The 7,018-nt window shown below is 36.9% G+C and overlaps 1 long non-coding RNA gene across 1 annotated transcript; it reads left to right on the forward strand.

Annotated features, from left to right (window-relative positions):
* The first annotated feature begins 1,149 nt into the window (after window positions 1–1,149).
* Window positions 1,150–5,115, forward strand: LOC147166951 (uncharacterized). The gene is made up of 3 exons (XR_015096355.1): window positions 1,150–1,251; window positions 2,477–2,688; window positions 5,078–5,115. It is a non-coding gene; the product is annotated as an uncharacterized LOC147166951 (long non-coding RNA).
* Window positions 5,116–7,018: the final 1,903 nt, after the last annotated feature.

Below are 7,018 nucleotides of genomic sequence, written 5' to 3' on the forward strand. Positions count from 1 at the left end.
TCTTAAGTCCTGTGGCAGGTCAAGGCATGTAAAGTCAATTGATACGGAACTGCAAGCAGACCACAGGTAATTGAAAGTTGGCTTTGGAAATCTCAAATCTTGGAGATCAATTAGAGACCACCTTTCACCCGGATTGTACATAATAATGCGTTGAATGCGTGATTTATGCAGTGATTCAAAGGGCTTGATGCACGCTGTTGTCATATTAATGATTGAAATATGATGACATCCACCACACACGCTCAAAATCAAAATCACGTTACACTACCCGCGCCAATACTTAGATATTGTTCCAGAAAGAGTAAAGTATAGTCTATTTTCAGCCACCAAATTGTCAGGTGTGCCAGCCGCATGTCAAAGGAAACGCCCTCGGTATGCCGAAACGTCCAGCATGGCGCGTAGAGATGTACAGTACCAAAATCCTAAACAAACACATTGTTGCTTGCTTGCATGGACACAGAAATCAGGACATGCGGATGTTTGACTCGGATCATACGGAAATGTCACAATGTCTTCCATCGCAAGCAGCGCGCAAGGTCACCGCTAATGCATTCTTTAGTCTCTTTTCTAGAAAGGCTTTTTCTAGCAGCACTCTCGTATTCATACCTCACCCCTATGAGACGGTCCAACTGGCATGATTGAATCGCCACAAAAGACCCTTTGCCGCCATGTATACATTCATAATACAAATTAATATACACTAATTAGCTAACTAGCCATATCAAAATTCATCCTTTTCTCGGTTGGTGTAGAACTCTTATTCATATATTTTGGAACTTGTGTATTTGTAAGCCAAGGGCAGGTCGGATCATGTTTCCACCACAACACTGTTGAAATTCGGGCCTATCTTCTTTCAAAAGATGCAATGAATTGCTCCAGCTTTGGAAAGTCCAAGGTTAGGGTGGTAGGTTGCGCAGACAAAATCTAACAAAATTATTTCATGCAATACTGACACTGGGTGGTAGTAAATCCATCTATCAATTTTCTACACCTCATCCTGTTCAGGGGCAGTGGTGAGCAGAGGACAAGGAGAAAAAAACATGACAAAGTCCAAACAAAAGGTCAAAGCTTTGAGTAAACATCAAAGTTGTTGTTAATGCTATCCCGGTATCTTATTACTTTACTTAAAACGACACTGACAATTGACAAAAATAGAACAAACAGGAACAATTAGAAACTGACAACTGTGCATCGGAGGTAAATGGCAACCCAATCTGAATCTTCGGCTGCGCCATTATTCTGAAAGCAACGGTATTTACTTATTCTTTTTTTTCTCTCAGGTCACATGTAAATGACTATACTAAAGAAAGCCACATGTAAACAAACCGATAGCAGTGGCAATCCGTTTGGTGGCAAGCAGATCTAGATGAGTGAAAATAACGCATACAGTAAATCTAATTTTTTTTTTTAAACAATTAAAAAAAATATATAATAATATAAAATATCTGTTTGGACGATAAAGTATAAAACATAAATGTTCTGAAAAGCTGGTCCCACAAATGTGCATATGTTCACTGCAGTTGATAATCATATAAAAAAAAAGATAAAATGATAAGGAATTTAATTAGTATAATCCATGATCTCCTTATGCTGGGAGGAAATTGTCTTTCTAAATATGGAACGGACGAAGGAAAATGTCCTTACAGTGGGCATCCATCCATTTTCTATCATGCAGGCAGAAGGCCAGAATAACCGTTAAAATAAATAAATAAATAAATAAAATCACACACACACACACACACACACACACCCACACACACACACACACACACACACACACACACACACAAGCAAGGGGAAACCATGCAATCCCCACCTAGACTGGAGGTTGGAACGCAGAATCTCTGAATTATGAGACAGACACACTAACCACTAGCCGATGGTGTTGACTAGTGATGGCAAAATGAAGCTTCATGAAGCATTTGCGATATTTTTTGACTCCTCTAGATGGTGCTTTTGGTTTAAAGATAAAGGCAAGTGCAATGAAAATGGATTACATTTGCATTGCATCTTTGAATCATGAGTGCCATCTAGAGGAGTCAAAAAATATCGCAAATGCTTCATGAAGCTTCATTTTGCCATCACTAGTGTTGACCCATTTGGGCATAAGTCAGAGTTTAAAGTTGCATTTTGGAACTTGTCACTTTTTTTTTATACTCACGACTGCCACCTTTGGCCTAAAGCGTAACTGCAGCCTCTGTGTCAAGCTGGTGCAAAGCGCCACTCCCCCCTTCCCATATGAATATATATATAAATTGTGTGAAAGTGGGAAAGCGAATAAGAGAGGACTAATTTCAATATGTAAGGATAATAAGCTAGCAATTTCACTGATGAACTCATGTGGCGTGCAAAAGATGACACCGCATCCATTCATACCAACCTGACCTTGACAAACAAAAGTCGCCTCCCCTCGTACATACACCTTTGTGTGGACAATAATCCACAGTTGTGAGTCATTTGTCTTCTGCCTTCCCAGGATCCTTTGCTACATCCTCTTGTCTGCCTCCCAGCTGCCACCAGGAAGGCGTTGGCGTGAGTGCAGCTAATTGAGTGGAGGATGTATCGTGAGAGAGCAAACCTCCATGCAAACCACAAAAGAAGCCTGCTCAGCCCTCAAGGTCAAAGAAAAATGGAAAATCAGAGAAAGAAAAATATTATTTTTGTAAGTGGTTTGGTTCTTTATTGTAGGTAAGTGCAACATGAAAATTATCCTTGTTGCATTGATGCAAAGACACAATTGACATTTTAAAATAAAGACCTCGATTTTTTATTTTATTAAAAATATATATATTTACAATATCGACCAGAAATTGCATGCATTCGCTGTAACAGTGATTATAATGTGTGAAGGTAATGGTCAGATAATTAATAATAGAATATTGAGGAAAAGTCTATTTCAGTAATTTATTTCAAAAAGTGAAACGTTACATTAGTTCACCACACACAAAGTGAATTATTTTCAATCCTTTATTTGTTTCCATTTTGACAATTATGACAGAAAGACACACACGAAAAACAGTTTCTTTGTACAAAATATTTATTTTTTTCCCAATCATGAACACCGGTGAAACTGAAACTCAGTGTTATTATTTAATGCTTGCTTATTTCATTTCTTGCTTGGTGGCTGGACAGGCACTCCAGAGATTCGAACATTTGTGTACAAGCAAAAAAGTCTGTTGTTTATAATATGTGCAAGCAAGTCACAGCCAATATCGCAACATTGTAACTTTGAACTAAAATGCTTCTTCCACATAATATACACCCATACTCTACATTAACTCATTCACAGCCATTGGCGGCTATAGACGTCAAAAATTCATTTGAACTATTTCTATTAGTTTAACATTTTTTTCCAGTTTTGTTAACAAGCGTATGAAAACCTAGGGAAAAAAATATTGTACATTTAGATCAGATGTAAAATTTGTGATTAATCGTGAGTTAACTAGTGAAGTCATGTGATTAATTACAATTTAAAAAATGCAATCGCCTGACGCCCACATTTTTAAATAATATTTTCTTTTTCTTTTTTATACTTTTTTTTTCAAAAAAGAAAAGATTATTAAAAATTAGGTCGTCAGGCGATTAAAAGTTTTAAGCGTAATTAATAATGAATGACTTCAATAGTTAACTCATGATTCATCACAAATTTTATATCTGTTCTAAATGTACAATAAAAAAAATTCTAGGTTTTCATACTCTTGTTAACAAAAGTGGGAAAAAAAAGTTAAACTAATAGAAATAGTTCAAATGATTTTCTTACGTCTAAAGCCGTCAATGCCAGTGAATGAGTTAAACACAGACATTCCACAGTCCATTTCATTCCAAACTCATGTTACTTAATCTGGAGTGAAAAAGTAAGTAGATGTTGGAGGAGAATACAAGATGAATTTCTCAGTTTCTCATGATTCACACAGACATGAATATAAATCAGCTGCAGTGCCAAGTCTTGATATGGTTTTGGACAGAGGTAATCCAGGTTTGATTACATGAATAAAAAAAAAGGCAAACAAGGTACTTACATCATCATAATAATAATAATAATAATAATAATAATAATATGCTTATTTCACAAAAGTCCAAAATAACAGAGTCGAAAGTAACTAACCAAACATCACAAAGTCAATGAACCGATGAAGATGGAAAGAAAACAAGAAAACTAATGCTGCATTTGAGTAGAGTGGGAAGTCAGACTTTTCCCACTTCAAACCAGGAAGTGTGTAGGGAAACGCCCCCTTGAACTCGGAAATCCCACTTGTGAAGTTAGGGGGGGAAAAGTACCTTGACTTCACCGACGGACTACACTACACTTTGGAAACACAGACCGTGAATGGTAGAACACATTTTACGCGAGTATAAAACTAGATAGCTTTCTTCATTCATAAATATTCGACATAACTTCACGTAACACAACGTACGTGACAGTATGCCGCTATCTCTCTGCATGAAATTATACGGTGAACTACTCAACTGTATGAAATGCATTTAAAATAAGATAAAAATAATAATAAATGAAGCAAAATTGCGAGAAAGCAAGTTTGCTGGAGGTCAAAATATGTTTTGAGGACCAAAGTAAAAAAAACAATTTACCACTATCTGCCATTTCGGTTGTTTACTTTCGCCACAAAGACTTTCAGGTCGAAACTGGGAAAAGGCAACTGGTATAAGTCTGACTTCCGACCTTCCTCGAATGCAGCATAAATATAAACTGACAAGACAACAAGAGGGAGCTGATTGGATGGCACAAAAGACCGGAGTGACGAGAACAGGTTGACACGATAAGTCTAAAGTCTAAAATCGAATTAAAAGCCATTACAAAAGTGAGTGGGACACTTTTGGGGCCAGATTAACTTAAACTCACTGTAATATAAGCAACATTACTTTCACTAAAAATAAACTCACATCGGAATTTATGCCCAATACACAGTTAACATTGAACATGGTTACATCATCTTTTCCTTAATCATCATCTCATCACGAGGTTCTTACATCATCTCTGCTAACTAAATTTCTTTTTTTTTTAAGTGAAAATTGTCCTTTTTCTTTCCTGATGTATCACTTGTGTTGTTAATCAATGTAGGTTCTGATTTCCTACTTCCTGCAGCAAGGGGAGACAAGCGTAGATAGCAAAGAGACTCCTTCAAAAACTGTCTGGATTCCAGCCTATCAGCAACCTCCAGCGTACATTTGAATCTTTACATTCAATAGTTCCACCACTGGTATGATAGCAGGGGTTGACTTCAGATCCTGCAACCTCCCTTTTAGCTTAGCCCAAATGTACTACATCTATGATCTTCATTTTTTATTTTTGTATTAACTTCATCATAATAATTAACTAGAAATGTGGATTCCCAAAGACAAGCCCACAGAATTTGGCACTTTTTTTTCTTCTTTTTTTAGTAAATCAAGTTTTAACAGTGAGGCATTGATGTCACGTTAAGCACTATGAACTTTTTGCATTGCCCTTCACAAAGATTGCCAATTTGAAGGAAGGTTGAGGTTGGAATTCTTAAATTCTTGGGTGGAAGAAAAATGCCAGTGGAAGTACTCAATCCCCAAGTGCCCCCCTCCCCCCACCTACACACAGTGGTGAACTTCTTCCATTTTTGCCTAAAATACTGAGCCTCTTGAGGTTATTGAATCAGGATTCTCGTGACATGTAGTGAAAAGCAGAACAATTTAATGCTGTTCCACAAGTTGGCAGTGGGGACTTACCTGACTTAATCCATTTTGTAAATAACACCACCATGTTCACATTGCAATTATAGAAAAGACAGCACACGACTGGACCACATATTATAAATCATCTGCATGGAACAGTTCACAATCACTATTTAACAAGTAACATGTAAATAAACGAACATTTAAATGCTCATCGGAGATGCTGATCAAGCCTGTTAATGCGTGCAGGTCACTTTGCACATTTAATTTATTTCAAGTTATTTCTAGAATATATGCCAACACTTCACCACAGGGTGTCACCTCTGATCTCATTTAAGCATCTTTCCCCTCCACCCCTGACAACTCACTTCAAGACCAAATGGACTGAGGCCAGGAGATAGTCATATCAAGTTTCATTGCGAAAGGAAATGACTGTCTACACGACTGGACTGATTTATTTCGGGGCCGTTTCCTTTTTTCTTTTTTTAAACAGCTATTAAACCACAAGATGGCGCAATTGGACTAGAAATGGAAGGCTATGCTTCCACACTGACGTCACATTGTAGACTTAAAATGGACAGAAAATGTTATCACAGTGTCCATTGAATCCTGAAAAACAATAAAGGAAGAAAAAATGAAAAAGTGAACACATGCTTCTTGCTTGCTGGACAGTGAGGATATGAAATGAAAACAATTATAAATATTGCAACAATCTTGTGTGTTTTCAACAAACGGGTGAGCCCAGTTGAGCTAGCTTATATGTAAGTGAAATAAATATACAGTATGTTTGCAATTCAATTCATTTCTGGCCATGTGACTGAATGGGAAAAAAAAGAATGAGCCAAAATATCACAACAGAGATGTGAAAGATTCATTGCAGTTATAGAAAATGATTTTGGTTGTTGCTGCTGAGGGGCCCCCGACTATTCATTAGGGTTAGGGGGCAAGTACTTTTGTACACTGGGCCAGGTAGCTTTTTTGCTCCCTTAATAAAATCACAAAAAAATACATTTAATGTTTAACTGGGTTATCGTTGTCTGATATTACATTTGTTTGATGATCGTGAATATTAAAGCGAGTGGCTTCCAAAACAACTATCAATTGCTAACCATTAGCATGTCAATAGTGGTTTCCATTTGTTAGCGTTAACCTGAGACCGGTGAGCAGACGTTTTTGTAAAGATGCTCTTTTAAATACACAATGATTATTTAATTCTATTTGTTTTATGTTTAGACAGAGTAAACTATAATAATAAAAAATTGAGCCAAATTAGCACAGCAGCCTGACAGTAAAAACGTTTTTGTCTGGGTTAGACATTGGGTTGTGGTAGGAATGAGGACTCATGTGCAGGGAAGCCATG

The sequence above is a fragment of the Leptonotus elevatus genome, chromosome 10 (assembly GCF_054856555.1).
Source record: "Leptonotus elevatus isolate MCC_2025b chromosome 10, RoL_Lele_1.0, whole genome shotgun sequence".
NCBI classification, from domain to species: Eukaryota; Metazoa; Chordata; class Actinopteri; order Syngnathiformes; family Syngnathidae; genus Leptonotus; species Leptonotus elevatus.